This window comes from Nothoprocta perdicaria, unplaced genomic scaffold (assembly GCF_003342845.1).
Source record: "Nothoprocta perdicaria isolate Ctin4 unplaced genomic scaffold, notPer1 scaffold_63, whole genome shotgun sequence".
In the NCBI taxonomy this organism is placed as follows: Eukaryota; Metazoa; Chordata; class Aves; order Tinamiformes; family Tinamidae; genus Nothoprocta; species Nothoprocta perdicaria.
Window position 1 is genome coordinate 1,588,631 of NW_020455899.1, and position 20,956 is coordinate 1,609,586.

The 20,956-nt window shown below is 41.2% G+C and overlaps 1 protein-coding gene across 5 annotated transcripts in view; it reads right to left on the reverse strand.

The window, feature by feature from the left end:
- Positions 1-10,831, reverse strand: part of ZNF462 (zinc finger protein 462) — an 86,877-nt gene extending 76,046 nt beyond the window's left edge. For 4 of the 5 annotated variants that reach the window (XM_026049925.1, XM_026049926.1, XM_026049923.1 and 1 more), the window contains exon 1: positions 9,896-9,946. The gene's annotated coding sequence lies outside the window, so the exon portion shown is untranslated. Of the gene's footprint in view, positions 1-9,895; positions 9,947-10,789 lie in introns of those variants that run through there. The other variant, XM_026049924.1, reaches the window with a different exon arrangement.
- Positions 10,832-20,956: the final 10,125 nt, after the last annotated feature.

Here is a 20,956-nt window from a genome sequence, read left to right on the forward strand (position 1 = left end):
TGTAAATGAACTACAACCATGCCCTCACATGCAACCACAAATGAACATCTCCTTCATGTAGGTGGTAGGTGTTGAAAGCTRAGGACATCTTCTATTTAAGATGCCATTTCCAAACGCCTCCCTAAAAGCTCCARAAGAATCATTCCATGTAGCTAAGGATCTGATCTTCAAATGTTCACTCACAGGAGTAGCTGCAGTGAAAATCAAAATCAGATCATAGGGGACTACACACATGAATAAGCTTTTGCAGGGTAAGGGCTTTAGCCCTCATCTTCTATCAACTGCCAAATGTGCTACAGTAACAAGAGAATGCAATGGTAGCTGAGGTCTGACCTATTAAAAAGCCTTTGTTAATGTTCTAACAGTGGCAGTGAGGATTTATTAAATAAATAAATAAAGCATACACGCCTGCACACAAAACAAACTCCCAGGAATGTAAGAAGAATCCTGTAAAAGTTGCAGCTTTGCTGCCTTCCAAAGAAAATAGGAAGCCAATCCATATAAAATCTAACCATAATAAATCACTAAAATCTGTTCTTCATGGCTACCACTGTAGTACAGTGCTTCCAAAGCAAGGCTGGATTCACTGTTCAGATTCCTGTGAGCATGCATTTGTCAGTTGCAATCTTCTCAAACTAAAGCTCCCAATCTCTGCAGGGTTCAGGTCTCAAATGTATTGAAATAGGGCAGTACTGCTATTATCTAATTTCCTTCCAGAACTAAATTCTGATATGGAAGGAGAGCACAAATCCTCTCCTTCACACCACTTGGGCAACCAAAAAAAAACAGTCATCCATTATTAAAATGGTTACTTATGCATATATATCCTTCCAATCTGGATGTCAACAGATCAGCAGGCACTGCCTTCAGCCCATAAGCAGGGTACTTATTTCACCTGTAAAGAGGATTAGATGTCTTCAGCATATCAAGGAAACAAGTATAAGAATAGACCTTGTGGCATTTTAGCTCCATCTATCTTTAAAATTTCCCCAAAGAGTTGGATTTTTTTTTTTTATGTCCCGTTTAAGTTACTACCTCATCATCATATGACTGGCCTCCACTGCCATGACATACAAAACTTCAGTATATGGTAACAGGCCCCCCAGAAAGTCATTCCACAATCTGAAACATCATCTACCCTTCAAACACACTAAAAATAGATTGCTCACCCCCTTGAGATCTCAGCAGCCCATCTGATATTACAGTACAGTATTAGCAAACCTATGTAGACATGAATTCTTAAAATAAGTATCTTCAGAGATAAGACCACAATACCAGCAAGCAAATTATGCTCCTGCACACAACTGAAGTGACATGGTTGAACCTCTGGAAGCGCTGAAGAACCGTGAAGGGCAATGAGCATTTCGGAAGGTTTTGCAAGAGAACACCACATGCAACATTTGGTCAACCTGCCTGTCGTCCTGCCAAGCAACTTCTGACTCAAGGCTTTTGGTCTGAAAGACATTTCCTGAGTGTGACCTCAGCAGTTTTATTGTGGTTCTTTGGGAACTCAACATACCAAAAATTTTGTATTCCTCCATCAAACACACTCATATTCCTAATGTGGAAATAAGAGCAGAGCATTTGTGGAGAGGGCGTGGACTGGAAAACTCATTGTAGTACATTATCACCCYTGTAATCTGATCATTTAAAAATAATTCAGGTTTACTCATTTATTCATGCAGCTGGTAGACCCAAATAAATTGACTCACACTTTCAACAGYTCCAGTGAGTAATATAGCAATGCCCTTGGAGCCAGAAATTTCAGGTCTCACTCGTGTCCAGATAACCTGGCAGGAGAAACCTACAGGCTCCTGAGAAACAGCAGCATCTTCTCAACCTGGTCAAGACCCAGGAAACACAACAGGAGCCAGCACTTGAAGGGTTAAATACCCAACTCCAGCAAGCCTTGAGCTGACAGCCATCATATATGCTGATTCACACAATGGCCTTCGGTCATATTTACCTCCTGAAGACCTGATAAAGTCCTCTTGTCCCTCAGTCCTGGTGCTATTACAGGCAGAGCTGTTTTACACCATACACTTGATCGCTTGATCGCAGACAAGAGAACTTGACCTCCATATGACCTGACATAGCTGAAAACCGATATGCTTTCTCCCCACTGCCCTCCCCCACCAAAGATAAAAGGTCAGTTAGACCAAGAGGAACTGGTCCACATAGACTTCAGGTTACACAAATCAACTTTGGGGATGCACTCCTGGTCAGGAACCCAAAGGCTTTCTTGCAGGGCTGGAAGCTACAGCTATTTGAGAGGGCAGTAGCAATTCAGCAGCCAGGAGCTAATTAACTGGACTGAGAGCGGCCTGGCTGCGCTCAATTTTCCATCAGCCATTTGTTAACATTTTTACACTTGTTAAGTTATTTAGCTGGAGATAATAGAAGCATGGTTTCAGAGCCCACCAGCATGGGAGGTTTAATATCCTGTAGTCAATGCCACCCAACTTGTAGACAAGAAAAGGGAAAACTGAATGACAAGATAGAAGACCAATCAAGTAAGGAGAAATTATTCCTAACWTAAGCATGTTGTCATTTATTTATTTTTCTGGCAGTACTGCTTGTCACACACCACAGAAGATGAACTGTCTCTTTGTAGCCATTTCCTTCCTGGATTTTAATGCTTTACCAAATAAACTACACAGATACTTGGTATCCCTTCCATACTCACCACAGTCAACAACATTACCTGAGAATGAATTAATCAGTCTGAACAACCAAAGTGACACGTAAATCACATATCACTAGTCCTATCTCCCTATCTTTGGAAAAAAAAAAAAAAAAAAGATGAAATCACACTGACCAGAACTACTCTACAAAGGAGTTTTTTGTTTTGTTTTGTTTTGTTTTTTTTGTTTGTTTTTTAATCCTACATACTCCTTTGTTTCAACATACACAGCAACAGCACTCAATACCAAAGTCTTCAGTTCTCATATCCCTCTTAAATCCCATTTATGTCTATTCTACTGCATGGAGGGATAGATGTTTTAAGGAAATCAAAAAAATAAGACCAAGATTTCCAAAGCTGACCACTAATTCTTTGGTGTCTTTGGTGGTTGATCAGAGACCCCTAAAGCCCAGTTAYGATGAGCCATTTCCCCATAAATTCATGGAAGTTTGACAGTACCTGAACAATATAAGTCTAATTTAGAATAAAGAAGTATTCAGGGATCTCTTGAAGTTCTGTCCAGAAATAATTTGCCTGAAACAGCGTAAGCTGTCTCTGGAAAAATGAGAGAGAAACATCCATGCCTGATTCACAGCACACATCATAAGACCATCACTCCTCCAAGTAGTCTCAGAAGTTTAGATTGGACTGGAGTGCCCACTTGATCTAAAGAGAGAAGGGATAAGAAAAAAAATAAATAAATAAAAATAAAAAGGAGAGAAGAAGAAGGAAAGGGAGGGAAGAAGTTGTCAACCAAACAACTCTTACATTAACTAAATTCACCAATCACTCTAGAACTTCAGGTGAACTCGACATGGGAAATATGGAACTATTTGAGCTGCCAATTTAAAATCAAAAAGAAGAGTAAAGCAGARAGGAAAAAATGCTGTCTTTTTAGCATCATTATCAGGCAGCTGAACTCTTGACTTTCAGACTGCAGCAAGTCCTTTATTAATGATCCCTTTCCTGGCTAGACATTAAATTAAAGTCCTCAACCAGTCAACTAACTTTCAAATCTTTGAAAGGTAAATACAGCACCCTGTATGTCAAAGTCATTCTTGACCCAAATCTTCCAGGACATATAATCTCACTTATCCACCTTATTTATTTGATAAGCAAGAGAAAAAGTGAAAAATGGACTTCTACATCACAAATTTTTGATGTCACCTTCTCCTACTCTCAATCAGAGATCTGGGGACAATGTGTGGCTCATGGCACACATTGCGTGCCACCATACAAATGTGGTGGCTCATGGCACTACCCTATTTTGAATGCATTTGCATGGCAACTGACCAGTCCAATTTGCTGTGTATCACCATCATGACCCATCTTCTTCCCAGAAAGAAAATCTTATGATGCCTTCTTCCCTCAATMACTGTTACCACTCTAAAGCAGCACTATCTGAACCTTAGGAACTACCAGTGGGAAGGAAGAGCTTGCTCATTCGGGCAGTGCAAAGAAGCCCTATTGTCCCACAAGACCATGGAAACAGTGACCACATGTACATCAGAAGATTCCATTTTTAGCATCTTTCAAAACAAAGTCTTCTCTTTCACATTATCACGAGCACACTGAATCCTCAGTCTTCCTATATCATTCTCTGTAATGTCTGCTTTGTTTTGTCTTGAAAAATAATTCTCCTGCCTCTCTACCCCACGCAATAGCTCTATTAGCAGCAAGTTTCCACTACACATAATTATGGCATGCCTTAGCCTACTTTTCTGTTTGCTGAATAGCTCTGCCTATTTTCTGCTTGTGCTGATGCTACCATTTACTTTTCCTGACACTCTAATCCTTGTAGCCTTTGAAGGTCTGACTTCCTCTACCATGACAGCAGCTGGGGTTCTCAGGCCCCTTTCCAGAGCTTTTTATTAGCAACAGTAATGCCATCACTCAACATCCTACCTCTTAATCTTCAGGTCAGCATAGAGTCTGTACCTGTAACAACTGCTGCAGATACACTGCCCAGTGCTGCTGATCATCCATTACCTAAACGACTAGCAAGTTATTAATTGCATATCCCTGGAACTGAAAGGAGAAGGAATAACACAGGCACACTATGCAGGCACCTAGCTTCTCTCACAAAAGCATGAAGTAACTCCCCATTTTCCATTGCAATTTTCATTAGCCTGTTTTCCACACAGAAAAATAAAATAATTAAATAAAGGCTTTAACAACTGGATTCTTGATTTTAGTAGTTTGAAACTAACATCAGTAGCCAAGCAAATTAAGTGTTTTCCTTGAGTTCTTTGTCGTCACCACACTGTCCTTGCAATGATTGCTACCCTGATAAGCTCTCAGTAAGTCCTCCCTAATCACTTATGACATTGATGCTGTGCCTACAGCTCTTTGTGCTGACATTATTAAATACGTATTTTTAAAAAGACTGTATTTGACTCTTCACTCATGGATGATGATTGCACATCCTGAAATGCCTCATTTCCATCTTTAAATTTGAAGCACCAAATAAAGTTATATTAAGTGTTTTCCTTGAGGAACTTTTCTATAKCCTTCTTAAAAAATTGCTTTTAGTCCCAGCCAAAAAAAAATGTATATCTCAAAGACTACCCAGAGGGGTACAAAGAGGTTTTTAGATCATGGGGAAAGTAGTATGACATTATTCCTACATATGGGACTGATGAGTCTCAAAAATGACTACAAAGTTACCTCAAGAACCAATGATGGAGAGAAATTTCTTTAAGCAGTTCCTTTAAGCGGTGGTTAGGCAAGCGTTACACAAGGCTGGTGATTCAAATATAATACACTAACAATAAATATTCCCCTTTTCCCATCTCCTAAGCCATCTTTCAAACCCCTTCAGAGCTATGTTTGCACCACAACATGTGGCATAGCTTCATAAAATTCAAGAGATGAGTGGCAGACTTTAGATCATCAGTATTGTTTCCAAAGTTGAAAGGATAAAATGGAACAAAACCCAAAATAATCTCATGTGACCTTTTATTTACCCATGAGTTCAACTTGCCAAACACATGTAGAAAGCAGAAGAATACTTCCAAAATACAGGACATAAATGAAGACTGAATTCTTTTAAATCTTGTCCCTTCATTTGGAAATATCTATTAAAGCCTTTTCACTAGCACCAACAAGATAATTATCATAAGTTGAGCTATCTCCCTTCCTCCCCCCTTTTCTTCTTTCAGCACTGGCATACAAACCATGCTATTTTAACTTCTTTCCTGTTCTCCCAGTTCTTCTGGAACATTTTATTTTCAACAGTCAACTCATTTGGAGAAGTGCCATGCTGAAGTTCAACCGTTTACAATGTTAACTGTGTCTCTGCCAGCAGATGAAGACTTGCATCATACCACCTTCTCCAGCACCTCTTTGACTAAGGAATTTGAGTTCCTCTCTCCAAGAGGTTAGAGGATATTTGAGCAGCCTTCTTTCTTATCATACTTCTTCAGAATTACTCTCACTCACTGAAGAGTGAGGTGGGAGTTCTCCTTATTCCCTCCTCAATTAACACTTTGTAGACTCTTCCTGAAGACCTATGGTTTCATATTATACCTTACTAAGCACCTGAAAAATTTCCATTAGAAAACATTTCATAAAGAGGCTGCTTGATTATTTATTACTCTAGAAGACAGGAACTCTTTGAAAAGACAGAAAGCATTTAGATTGATGAAGCTAAACATTCTTACTGAGGACAATAATTAGAAGTTCATAGTTGATCRTATCTTTTAAGTGTATCTTTTAAGATTAAGCAAATCATACAATTCTGCCACTTGCAGTAGACTGTTTTCATCTGGAGCATCAAGTTCACAAAATACATGAGTTCAGTTCAAAATAGAGAAATCCCCATGAAAAGAGTATTTGTATCAACTTCTATTATAATGCAAGGAACTACAACAGAAAGTCAAAAGGAACAAAGTAAGAAAAAAGACACAAATATATACAGGTCTTCATAGACCTTTCCTGATCCTGCAGAGGATTTACTTCTACCAGTACCTCAGTCACTCTTCAGGATTCTGGGGGGAGATGGGGCAGGASGGAGGGGCCTGGGTTTTTTTGTTTGTTTTTCCACTTCTCATCCCAGGGTTTGGTTAGCAGTAGCTTCATATTAGAGCACAGTTAGTTAATGAATACTACATACCTACTTAACAATTTCACAGATATGAGTCCTTTTCCAGGGTGTCATACTACAAAGCAGTGCTCTTCTGCTCAATTTGAGAAATTATCMACAACACGAAGAGAAAACATTACAGTCAACCACAGTAAACCTTAATTTATGTTGTAACTCTACACATTGTTTGTAAATAATCCAAAAACCAKGATAGGAAAACCTCTTTTGCACTTGTTAAAGGCAATTCCAAACTTCAAGAGGCATCTTTACACTTTCGTGAAGTAACCTTCCTCAAATTGAAGTTGTTCTATTATAAGACACTAGTTCTTCCCATTTCCTTTCTAAAGCTAAAATTAAATTCGTCCATTCCTTAGGGCCCAGAGTAACATCTGCCAGATGTCCAAACATCTACACAGAGCACAATTCTCCTCCAACACTTACCAATTCATTTTTTAATCACTTRTGTCTTCAAAAAAGAATCAATTTTCCTTTAAGTCAAAATCCACAAGGCTATGAAATTTGGTTTTAACTTGACCAAATCAAAATGATCATCTTTTTTTCCCCACTTCTTCTTGCAGTTTCTTGTTTCCATACCCAGCATCCAATTTTGTGCTTATATTCTTCTAAGTTTGAGTGTACACATCATATTTCTTAGTTTTCCTCATGTAACAAAATAATTTTGAAAATCGATGAAAAAATTTCTAAATGTGACTTTTTAAAAGCTGTACTTCTGAAAAATACAATGCATTATGAAACTAATAAAAGCACATGAGTAAACCAATTCCTGGTTTAATATATTTTTTTAGGTTGTGGTGTGTAGACTATTTTTTTTTTTTTTTTTTTTTTTGAGAGAGAGAGAGAGAGTAATTATGTTGAAGAATAAGCTATGAATATGAAGCTTCTTGAAGAGCTTGCACCATCAAAATTTTCTGGGTGCTAGCAAATCCAAAGGAATGAAGTCAATAGTCTAAACACAGAAATCAGTGATTGTCAAGAACATGCTAGTCATCACTATCTCATGAATTAAGACAATCTTAAACCTGTTTTGGAGTGAGTTTTATTTTTTGTCTTTCTTTTTAAAATCGAAGTAGTCCCTTACTTATCTTTTAACAGCATGGTGAACTTCATTTCAGTCCATCTGCAAAAGTCCACAACAACTAACAGCACTAACTAGAATATTATTCTCTAAAGATATTTGAGTCTTATAGAGAAGAATACTCCCATAAAAGTAATACCACTCTCAATCCAACTCAAACTATTCCAAGAATGTTTGGTTTTCTAGGGTTCCTATTACTCCAGGGGAGGTTGTCCTGCCCCCCTTATAAAGATCCTCATCTTAAATCTCAAACTCATTCTTAGATTGTTCATTCCATGTTCAAGATTAAAGTATTTGCAGGCCACAAATACTTTAATCTATAATGCAAGCACCCTCCATGATGACCGCTCATTAACTAAGAAGAAATTCTCAATTTGAAATACTGGCAGGAACCTACGGAGGATATATACATGATGGAGGGAATGGACGCTTACAATGTGACCCAAATCATCGAAGTTCAGTAGGGAGTTTTTCATTTTCTTTTGTGGGTTCTGAATCAGACCTGTATTGAAGTTGCAAACTGCACCCATGAATACCACCTCAGAAAAAAAAAAAAAGAAAGAAAGAAAAAAAAAAAGTTATTTTTTCTCTTTACTTCATTCAAATGTAACAATAAATATATCTTAAAAAGTATCTTCAATTGTCCACTTTAGGGAGTATTTCATTTCAGAGCGATGGAAGGTACTCACATTATCACAGAAACCTGAGTGATGTATCTGCAATCAGAACTTAAGAAATTCAATGTGTTTGCTAGGTATGCTAAATTACATAAAATTTCTTCTCAGCAAGGAAGAAAAGCATTTATTTTAACCTTATATCCATCTGGATCCAAAGTTCATCACTAGTCACTACACCTTCAAATCCTTCTGCTGTTGGTACACTTGTGGGAGTGTGTATCAATTCACTGGTCTCCCATCCTATCACTTAAACCTCTCATATGTAAAGTATTCATTCTTAAGCTCCCCAGAGTGGTTTTTATTCAGAAAATACCATTACTTTCCCATGGAGCAGTACCTTCAAGCCCAGCAGCACTGCACTCTGTACCCTCATGCACTTCAACATGGAGTTTGATCTTGAATTTTTTGTGGAACTGCATCTGCTATGCAACTAATGTGCAAATTCAGATTGGTGGGRAAAAAAAAGCAAGGTCTCATTTGAGATTACTCAAAATGATAACAGGTGAAAAGATGGGTTAAAAAAACTCCCACAAATTCCCTTTCAGTTTCTTTCTTACTTTAAAGATCTTAAGTTTCCATAATGACATTAAAATCCTAACAAGAATGTTGCCAGAAGTTTTCAGAAAAAAAATGTTTTAGGACACCAAAAAAGACAATTGTGAAAACTGTTTAGCTTTTCCAGGAGAAACTGTGTATTTTATGGTGCTCTGAGGAACCTGCTAAAAGCTTCACAGCATCATTTTTATGCAACCTAGGGAGGAAAAATAATTCATCTTAATTTAAAATACATCCAAAAGAAGAAATGCTCTTGAAAATCAGAAGTTAAAAATCCTCAAAATCAGGCATCATCATCACACAGAAAAAAAAAAACACATTTCATGATGTTCTATGGAAGAACCTGAGCAGGCTCAAGCTGTGGGCACTTACCTCCAAACAATTTTAAAAATCTATAAATATATACATATATACACTATTTTTTTGGCCAACCAATCAACCTTCTAAATTCTGTGGTCTTTAACCAAAGGAAAATATCTAGAAAGGTGACCTCCACATGAAAGCATAAGAGCAAAAAAGCCTGAGGATGTGTTTCTCTGTGTGAAGGAGAATCTGAGCAATTTCCTCCAATCCTCATTTCCTGATAGCATGAAGTCAGAGAGAAGACCCATCACAATGTTGTACATTGAAAAAGCTGAAGAAACCCTAGGGGAAAAAATCATGATTAAGCCAGCTACTGCCAGCAAAGCTTCAAAACATGGAGAGACATCCACGATGTTAGGAGCACTTCCCATCTCAGCTTTGTCTACTCTCTCTCTCCTCCATTTTCTGGTGGAGCTAGAGAACATGACATGGCTTACCTGACTCAGATCACAGCTCTCTGCCAAACTAGTCACTTCCTCTTAGACATGCAAGCAGCTTCATGAGACAAACAGACCCCCACGGACACACACACAAAAGCAGCAGCAGAAAGCACTCAAACTTGAAGGTCTTTCTCCTTCCAAACACCAGAAAAACGAATGAAACTTTTCCTTTTTTCTCCCCAAAGGAGGGAGGTGAGGGGGGGAGAAATCCTATCAGATCAGAACTACATGAAGCTCCAGGAGGATCTCTCCATGTAGAAGATAGAAACTACAATGCTAAGAGGAGCGGAGGGGGTGAGGAGAAGGTTACTCCAGAAGACATAAAGAGCCTGTGGACTGTGTGTGTGCATGTGTGTGAGAGCGAGGAGAAGCTTTGTGTTGTGGAGCCTGGACTGGAACCAAAGCAGACAGCTTGCAAATGGAGGACAGGGAGATAAAGAAAGGGAAAGAGGGGGAGAGATAGGGAGAAAGCTGCTTCGGGTGGTGGAGAAAAGAGCAGGGGAGGAAGCTTCTTCTCCCTTGCCTGGTTTAAAGGTAGGGACATCGGGGAACCGAGCAAGAAGAACTGGGCTCCTTCCTTTCCTTTCTTCCCTCCTCGCTCTCTTTCTCTCAGAGGAGAGCAGAAGCGTGTGTAATGGCTTCTGCTCTCCAGCTGAACGCTGTCCTCCTCCAAGCAACCTCCTGCGGGCACCACCAGCCCCCCAGCCCCAAAGCCGCCGGGGACCCCCGCATCCCAACTCCAGGAGAGCCGCAGAGGGGGCACCACCGCTGGCTGAGGGACCAGCCTTGCCAGCGGCGAGGAGACGGCAGCCAGAGGGGACAGAGGAGCAGAGCAAGAGCGAGAGCGAAAGAAAGAAAAGAAAGAAGGAAAGGAAGGAAGAAAGAGGTCACCCGATTGCCTGGGTCGTGCCAGCACGGAGCTTTTCTCTCCTCCGTGTCTCTCCCGTCTCTGATCCAAGTCCACACGCACAGCACCATCCAGACCTCGCTCTCACACACACATCCACACGGGCACCCCCCACCCCGAAAGCTCGGCTGATATCTCACTTATCTCCCCATATGCCCCCCCCTTAATGCAACAACAAAAAATTAATTAACCGCCTTCCTCCTCCTCCCACTACCACCACCACCACCACCACCAGCACCTCCTCCTCTTCTCCTCCTCCATGCAAGAGACTTCTCTCTCAAACAAAACACCCCGCTCTCGCTCCCTCTTCTTTTTTTTTTTTTTTTTTTCTTCCTTTCTTTCTTCCTCCTTCCTCTGTTGGCCGAATGAATGGATTTCAGAGGAAGGTGGTGGAAAGAAAGAAAGATAGAAAAGACCAAAAAATTATAGAGATATAGATATATATGTATATATACACATGAGAGATGATCTCTCCAATGCCAAACCGGAGATGGGTTTTAATTGCGAGAACTTACAGGAGCGTCCCGGCACTGCTGCTCTGTCTGCTGCCTCCTCTCCTCTTCCTCTCTGCCTAGCTCTTCTTCTTGTTATTGTTGTGGAAGTTGTTTTGTGAGTCTCATGTGCTCCTTGCCAGGTCTCAGCAATGGAGGATCGCCATCTTTCCCTGCTTTTCCCCCCCTCTCTCTCTCCCTCTCTCTCTCTCCTTCACTGGTTTGCTGCAGCTGCAGATGACCTGAGATATCCGTCTCTCTCTCTCTCTCTCACTCACCCTCTGTGTCTCTCTCTGAATAATGAGCAACCAGAGGGAGAGAGAGAAAGAAGACAATCTCCTCTCCTACCACACAAAACGCAAGAGCACCAGGGGGTGCAAGAATCCTTTCTAACAACAACAACAACGTGTAGGGGAAGAGGAGGAAAAAGAGAAAGAAAAGAGAAGAAAAGAGAGGAGGAAAAGGCAAGAAGAAAGAGACGGAGGGAGGTGGAAGAGGAGGGGGGAAAGCAAGCAAACAAGAGAGATCCAGGAGGCAGACAGATGGAGGAGAAGATGGTAGTGATAGAGGAGGAGGTGTTGGAGATGAAGGAGATTAAGAGGAGGAAGGTGGTAACAAAAAGTTAAGGTTTGGGACACTGAATCACTCACAGGCCAGGGAGGAGGAGAAGGAGGGGGAAAAGATCTGAAGAGCTTCCCCTTCCAAGCTGTTCCTCACAAAGCTTCCTGCATAGGAGCGCTCACCAGCCTCTGCGATGCTGGGGGAGCCGCTCGGATGGAGCTCTCTGCTGGGTCATAGCTCTCTTCCAGCCATGGCAAAAACCGGTTTCTGCATGCAGATCTGCCCCTGAGGTGATCCCTCAGACACATCCATCTAGAGGCTAATCTTCCCTGAGCAGGGTAAAGAACATAAATGGAGCTGGAGGTTGCAAAGTATAAAACCAGATCTACCACGTGGTTGGTTTTTAATCCCCCTTCCAGCTTGCATTTGATGTGGAGAAAGGAGACTCAAATTGTCCATTTCTGGCACGTATTTTGAAGTCTTCTCCCGGAAATAAAGACACTGTCATCTCCAGGTTTTTTATTTCTCACAGGCATTTAGGAGAAAAGAGAGCTTGTACTACTGATCACCAGAACTGCTTCCTAGCTTGGTGAAACGTTTTTTGCTTGCAAAATAAAATAAATAATCCTACTCAAAATAACTTTCATGCCTTCCACTCCTAAGTTGCCTGCTCTTTTGTGGCTGATTATTTAAAACCGTGGAAAGAAACGATCGAGGCTCACAAAGAAAGGTGTCGTGGTGATGAAGGCAAGAAAGCAAAGACAAAGCTGCTGTAGCCTGCATTTTTATTTAGTCTCATTTCTATTAATCATTGTGCTAAGCTATCCCTCTTGCCCCCCCTCGCCCCCCTACCTCTCATTTCTTCCCCAAACACCAAGTCAGGCACTTTCTAGGATTTTTGTCTCACGTTGGAGAGTGGGCGGTGGGGGGGAGAGGCTGGAAGGGGGGGCGCGGTAAGGGGTTATGTGCAGACTCAGAAAATCAATGCACGGGAATGAGGCTAAATCAATTTGAGCACAAGGGCATGACTGGTGTTGGAACATCAGTGGGATTTCTCAAGCCCTCAAGCTCTGCAATCTGCATGGGTGGAAGAGAGACTAGAACCCCAAATCTTCGGTTCGGGTGAAAGGGAGACCCCTCTCCTGCTCGGAGAACTTGAATTTTTTTTTTTTCCCCCCTCAGTGGTGAAGCTGAGATGATCTTCTTTAAGCAGACCAGATTTTACTGGCTGTGGGAGAGGTCGGGCATGTTAGAACTTCATTGTCTGAACTCTCCCAGCTCAGCTGAAGACCAAATGCAGAAACACCAATGACTGCAATAAAATAAGAAAAATCGGTCGCCCAGGTACTAGACAAATATTAAACCCATATACTCTCCGATCTTCGCATCCCGAGGAGCGCTGTGAGTACAAAGCACACAGGCAAGATCTCTCCCATTAAAGCTTTTCTTTCTTTGAGCCGTGCAAGTTAATCACTAAACAGAAGAAAGATCTTCTCCCTCCTCCTCTCTCCTCTTTCCGCTCCCCCCTCCTCCCAACAAGTGCTGTGAGAAATGGGAGAAAGAATAATTTCTGGGCAGAAGGAGAACTGTTGGATTTAGAGAATCCTTCTTAAGGAAAAGGAAGAAAGCCTCAGAACTGGAGATTCCTACTAAGACTACTGGTTTCATGCAGACAAATGAAGCGGACACCTCCTAAGAAGCTGATAAAAGAACATTAAGGAAAAGGGAGGGACTGTCTTTACGGCTGCCAGAATGTGCATGTGTTCTGCCTGCAATTTTCTATAAATCATCCTCTTCTCAGGAAGAGAGCGCCTGGGCTTTGCAATCTTTGACATACCATCAACGCCGAGGCAGATAATTTACCTCTTTGTCTCTCAGAAATTACATCTTTTTAGATTAAAAAAAAAATAAAAGAGAGAAAGAAAGAAAAGAAAGAAAGAAAATAGAGCAACCCCACAACCACAAAACCCCAAAACACCTGACTTCTGGCAAAGCACCCTCAAGGGAAACAACAATCCCGTTTCAAAATGAAGGTTCTCGGGAGGACCAGGCATCAGACCTGAAGACAATGTATAGATGCGTGTGCGCGCAGAGCGCGGCGCGTCTCGCCGTGGGGGTGCCGGGCAGACCATTCCTCGCCCCCGTCCCCGTCCCCGCAAGGGGGGTCACGGCCGCAGAGCGGGACCCCCTGCCCGCCGGACACCCCCGCCGGGGACACGGGCGGAGCGGAGGGGCCCGGGGGGCCCTGCCCGCCGGCGCGGAGCGGCGCGGAGCGGAGCGGCGGGCTCCGGGACAGCCTCGGCGCTGGACGGCAGCGAGCSGAGCGCGGCAGGTTTAGCGCCGCCGGGGAGGTCCCCGCGCCCGTCCCGGCCCCCCTGCCCCCCCAGCCTCCCGGGCAGGTTAATCCGTAACTTCCTCCCAGAGAGTTTCTTCCATCCCCGCCGCGGCCGCGGCCGCCGGGGGAGCTGCTCGGGGGCGGCCGCGCGCGGGGGTCTCGCCGGGGGGGGGGGGTCGCGGCACCCGCCGTGCCCGCAGGGGAGAGGTTAACGCCCCCTCTTACACTCCCCCGTTGCCCCCCCGAGCCTCATTAGCCTCGCGAGTTAACAGTCCATTAAGGGCAATGGAGACASTTTGCACCTCAGCTGATGCTGGCACCTGGGTCCTGCGGGGCGCCCGGGGCACCGGCCTGGGCACCAAGGTGCTGCAGCCTCCTCCCGAGGCCACGGGCCGTGTCACATCTGGGCGTCACATCTGGGGCGCCGGGGCGGCGTCCGCCCCGCACGGACGGTGCTCGCCACAGGGTGGGCTGTGGCCACCGGAGATGGGGTAAAAAAATAGAGATAAATACATAGATAGATAGACAGATGTGTGTGTATATATATATGAACATATACATATATACATTCACACACATACATATATATACACACACGCATATACCTAAGGTATGTATATGTGTATGTGTATGTGTATGTGTATGTGTATGTATACAGTCTGCCCCATGCAGCCTGGAGCAGAGAGGTGATGTCTCCTCATGCTGGTGAGAAGGGAGAAGTTGGGATTGGGCTGGGGGGAGAGGTTGCAGCCCCTGGCATGTATATGTGTATGTATACAGTCTGCCCCATGCAGCCTGGAGCAGAGAGGTGATGTCTCCTCATGCTGGTGAGAAGGGAGAAGTTGGGATTGGGCTGGGGGGAGAGGTTGCAGCCCCTGGCACAGGACAGAACCCTGCCTCGACCCAGGAAATCAGGAGCAGCCCCAAAGGGAAACCTGCACAGGATCAAGCACTCCATGCCTGGGGCAGATGTTGGCTGCACACAGTGATGTACGTGTGCATTGCTCTGCACGTCCTGCTCCTGGAGCCCTTGGGAGCTGCAGTGAGCGCCATGGCAAGAAGGCCAAAAGCAGAGAAGGGTGAGCAGTCAGCAGGAAGCTCAAGATGCAGCTATTCTGATATTTATTTATTTATTTATTTATTTATTTATTTTTTACCTTCATCTGATCCCATCTCCCTATAGGATCTAATTAGCTCCTAGGATTGAAGACTCAGGTGCGATTAGCCTGGGCAATGAACAACAACAGGAGACTTTAGGAAAACAACATGGGAAATAAGACAATGAAAATACACTCCTCTACATAATCAATGGGGGRAAAAAAAAAAAAATTGTTAATGTCACCTCACAGAACAGAAAGTGTTTTTTTYCCTCTCTCTCTCYCTTCAGAAAGAAGAAGAGTTTCTTCCTTTTCCTGCAATGAGCTTCAGTGATCTCCTTATTTATTCTCCACTTCTTCATGGATATTTTATCCTACCGGAATGAGGTTTCTCTGTCTTGTTTATGAAAGAGGCAAGCCATGTATCAGCTCACTGGAGAACTGAACATCACTATCTCCCTAGAATATTATGTTCTGCAGCTATTGAGAGAATTTCACTCTCCTATCTAAGAAGATTAGAAATGTGCTGTTCTGACCTTTACCCTGGCAACTCTCTTATTTCTTTAACCTCCAAGGGTTTCCTCAGTGTGAAGGACTTTGAGGAGGAACTGGTTGGCTGGAAGCAGAGAAATCCTACTCAGATCTGTGAAAGACAAGCACATCTACTCAGCAAATTTTCTTGTAGCAAACTATCTTTTTAGAGGACAGTGCATTCAAGAAGCTTTACATGTAAATAAGCTCTTAAGAAACCCTTGGAAAATTGTTCTTTCAAAGCTTAAAACTTTCCACTTGTGAATAAAATTTTAAACACTTTGTGTCTGGCAGGGTTCAGACAGAAATCTCTGAGGAAAATCTTTTCAAATATAAAATAATTTGATTATCTTCAGAGGCACCCCAGAAAATAATACACATATTGTAGACCCATAGATAGAGAGRAGTTTAGGTTACTAGGATTGGTTAGAAGTATATCGGTGGACCTGTGGGGATTTGAAGTCACTTTGTTACCTGACAAACTTGTATGCTACAACTGTTAGAAACATAGTTTTTGCTTTGTTACCTGACAAATTTATACACTGCAACTGTGTAGAAATGTAGTTCRCTCCTGTGAGAAAACTGAATCTTCAGTTGTCAAATGTATGGATAAACTCATGATTATTTTTTAGGTCCACCTTGAAGCTTTCTCAGAAAGTCTATACCAGGACTGGAAGATAAGAAGTCACTTTGCTGAGAGAAGAGTCCTGACTTTTAGTTTAGACAGGACTAACAAATAAAGTAAACTTTAGAGTGCATGTGGTGAGTACTGCAGGTCATCACTTCCCCAACCCCAGAATTTCTTTGAAACCTCTCAGAAACCTCGTGTTTAGAGCTCAGAYTCCCAGTACAGTTAATGAAGAAATMCTTCAGTGTTAATTTTAACTGAGTTGGAACCAAACAGACCATATAGGAACTGAAACATGAATCACAAATGTCCCCAAATTTTTAGTAATTAATCAGATTGTATCCCCTCTTAAATGATCATCTTATTTTAATAAAAAATAAAATGCAATCAGTTGAAAGAGTTTTAGACATCATCAGAAGACAGGCAATAAACTGATTTTTTGGATATCTATAATTACCATTGCAAGGGTTTCCTGAGCAATGAAAGTCACATCCAGACTCYACTTCTTACTCTCTAAGAAAGAATGACCATGAACATTAATTAAACTCACTTTACACTTTAGATGTAAAATATTAGATGTAAAATATTCTTTGCTGTAAGTGCAAATTAAGTTTTATGAAATTCAGTATTTCCCAGCACACAGCTGGATTTCATTTAACTTCTGCATGGTTTTAGATGGAGTCAATGAGATTGAAACCGCGGTCACTTTMCATCTGACCTCCTGGATTAGGACAACTGCTTGCTTGTTGCTTAGTGTAGCAACATTATGTCCCAACATTATTCTATACTCTCTAGAATGAAAACTTCAAGAGAGAAACAGTTTTATTTTGTCATTAGACAGACACAGACCTCTTTATGAAATGGTTTTAAACTTATTGATCAGATCTAAACAGTCTCTGGTCATATTTTACTGGACATTTATCAATCCCTCTATCTTCTGTCCTTTATCGCATACTTTTTTACTTCTGCATATCCTTGAAAAATATAGTTTTCTCCTTTTTTTTTTTTTTTTTCCCAAGAACTGGATAAAATGCTTGAATCTCCCTCTTTTTCTTCATCTCTCAAGTAAATAATTACTCCATATGTCATATTCTACTAATGTACAGCTTATGATATGTTTTAGTTCTTCTTTCTAGCCAGTATTTCTGATATTTAATTTTTCTAGACCTACCATAAAATTCAACAAGGTCATCTATAGCTTTGTAGAGAATACCCAGTACTGCAGAATAATCTGTCTARTATATGAAATTTTATGACATTTTTATTTACACATCTCAAATTTAAGTCAAATACATTTTTTGAAGCAAACTCCAGTAGATATTTTCATTTTCTGTGGAAGCATTTCAAGCATTGTTGATTTCTCATCTTGTATGTCTTTGAAGGTATAAAGAGGAAACAATGCATATTATCTCCTACTTTTGAACTACTTCAGCTTGCAGTTTATTTCCTAATGAAGTTGTTTCTTCCTCAGCTTTTGCTGTAGTTCTCAGTTATACATGTAGGTCAACTCCAGTTTGTTTTCTCTGTGAGCACAGGGATGCACACTCCAGAAAGTTGCACATTCTCAAAGTGCATGTCAAAACTGTACCTTATTTTTCTAATAATTTCATTTACTGGGGGCATRTCTTTCCTGTCTGAAAGCTTGTTGATGGAGATATTTCCATAAATACAGGGGAAGACTGTTCTCTCTCATGATCTTAAGTTTCTTACCAACACAAAATGAAGGTCTTCCTCATCCATCTGCTACCTATCCATCCATTTATTTCTATTTAAGACTGAGATGACTCTACTCCCATGTATTTATGGCACTTTTTTTTTTTTTTTTTTTTTTTTTTCCACTTCACATCTTCACATGATCAGCCAAATCCTCAACTTCTGTAATTTGACTGGCTTCATTGATTCCAATGGACATACTGGTAATTTAAACCATCCGACTGGCTCATTCTTGCATCTAATTGGGTTAATAATCTTTACCAATTACTTTCAGTAGCTTAGATTTTTCTCCTTGTAGTTGTAGGTGCTTGTGTATTGAAATTATGCATCATTCTCTATTGACTTTTTCTATAGTATATGTTTTTAAAACTCAGGTTTATTTTCTTCTACCCCCTCTGCTCTTTTTTAAACTTACCATGTTTCTTTATGCCTGCTTTGTCTTCCTATCTTTTAAACTTTTTAAGTACTTTATTTTTTTCTCTCTGCATTAATTTATTAACATCTTAATATTCCATCCAGGCTAACCTTTTGCCATTTAGAAAGTAGAAAGTAGGTTTTGTCTTTAACTAGATGTTGTGTCCTCTAGAAGCTAAACTTTGTAATGTAAGATTCATGTTTATATTTTTGCCCATGAAATATTGGTCAAAAGGTAGGTGGTTACATATCCACAAAAATAAATGCATATGTAAAAGAAGACATGTGCTATAGTGTAGATTTCAAAATACTTTTCATAAGCAGTGGTTTGAGATTGCCCATAGTGAAATTTCTGTATAAAGTTTGGAAATAGTTTAGTGTATTTTGCTTTCTTTTTGGCAGCACTGTTTCAGTATCACATTTTTCAGGCTCTTGAAACCCAGTCTACATCTCAGGTTTCAAAGTGACTGGGTGGATCTTGTTAATAGGGGGAAGGAAGGACAAAAGAAAGAAGAACACAAAAGGAAGTCCATAAATAGTACCAGTACACTTGGAAAAAATCCTCACCTATAATTACAAAAACATTTCAGCAACCCATTTTGCCTTCAGAAAGGTAACAATTATTTATACATATCAGTCTCTATGTAAATGCCACCTGTCCATTCAATATATTAATATTTGAATTAATTTCAAAAGAAGATGGCAGAAAAAAACATCATTTCCTCAGTAATGAACTAATTTATCTGAAAATTTGACAACTGCAAGTGGGTGGTACTCTTTTTCACGTAGTTTTGCAAAAAATACTGCTGCAATCAAGCTGGTACTTACTATTCTAATAGTAAAGCATGCAGAGCATCAAAACTTGACATGGAATGTAATAAGGAGTGATATGATTGAATAGAAAGCAGATATGTTAGTTCCATGACATTTTGCTTAGAACCTTTAAATCTTTCTGTATACACAGAGACACACCTTTAATGAGAGAGAAAATTTCTTAGAGAAAGTGTACCTTAAGGGAGGACTTAGAAGAGAAAATAAAGGATATATGGCCAGAAAAGAAAAAAGCTTTGATTTTAAGTAGCCAAATGGAAAATGATGTTAGGACATATGTACAGTGCCTAGTTCAACAGGATCCAGTTCCACTTAATCTGGTCCTTTTAATAACATACTGCAAGCAATTAGGGAGAGGGAGTTCATCCCTACCTGGTCCTTAAAAACACGTGGGGTGGCAGTGGGGAGGGAGGCAGRAAGAAATCAAGTACCAAAGAAAAGCAGCATACTATTTAAAGCACTAAGAAAGAATAAGGAAAAGAAAGCAAGTTTCAGAATTTATATAAATGTAAGTACTAACCATAGAAAGAGATGTGAGAGAGCCATGAGACGTAGCTGGAACGGTAGTCCAAAATTTTGTAGTATTTGGGACAGATTGAGGGGGACATAGCAGGTATTACGAAATCCTGCAGAGCAGTGCTCATAGCAAAAGTAATCATAAAATCATAGCACTGTAGAACCATTGAGGTTGGAAGGGATTTTTGGACATCAGCTAGTCCAACCCTCCTGCACACGCAGGATCACCCAGATCACGTGGCACAGGGTTGCATCCAAGTGGGTTTTGAACATCTCCAGAGAAGGAGACTCCACAGCCTCTCTGGGCAGCCTGTTCCAGTGCTCTGGAAGCTCCTCACTGTCAAGATTCTTTTCCTTAAGTTCTTATGGAACTTCTGGTGCTTCAGTTTGTGATGGTTTTGTTTAGTTCTATCTTTGGTCACCACTGAAAAGAGGCTGCCCCATTCTCCCCACTCCCTCCTTTGAGGTATTTCTGCACACTGATGAGGTCCCCTCTCCCCCTTTTCCTCTTCAAGCTGAACAGGCCCAGCGCTTTCCTTATAAGGGAGGTGTTCCAGGCTCCTGATCATCCTTGTAATCATATTGAAGTTTTACAGAGCAGGCACCAATTAATAGCTTTGGAGAAAACTGCTTGGGAATCATTTGGAGTCAGGATTCATGCTCTAGATAAATACAAGGGAGAAAAAAACAAAGTTGAGATCAACAGCAAAGTTGCAGCTCTTCAGAAAGATGAGTGGATGGGGGTCATAATCAGATCAGTGCTGGAAGCAGTTAGATCCAGTTTGGTGGCATTGTCATTAAAAATGACAATAATTTCTTGGCACTAGAGTGACGTAGCATTGCTGTTGCTGCTTGTCTATGTGGTTCTTGGGTGTTTTTTGTTGCAGATGCTGTTGCATATGCAGACACTCTCAGACACTCAGTTGTGTTCCAAGGTCCAAGCGAGTGTGTTGTGAAATGTGTTCCTAGCTTTGCAGTGTGTTTCTAGCCTTTGTGACTGCAAAGGAAATTCTGATGAATGCAACTCTAACACC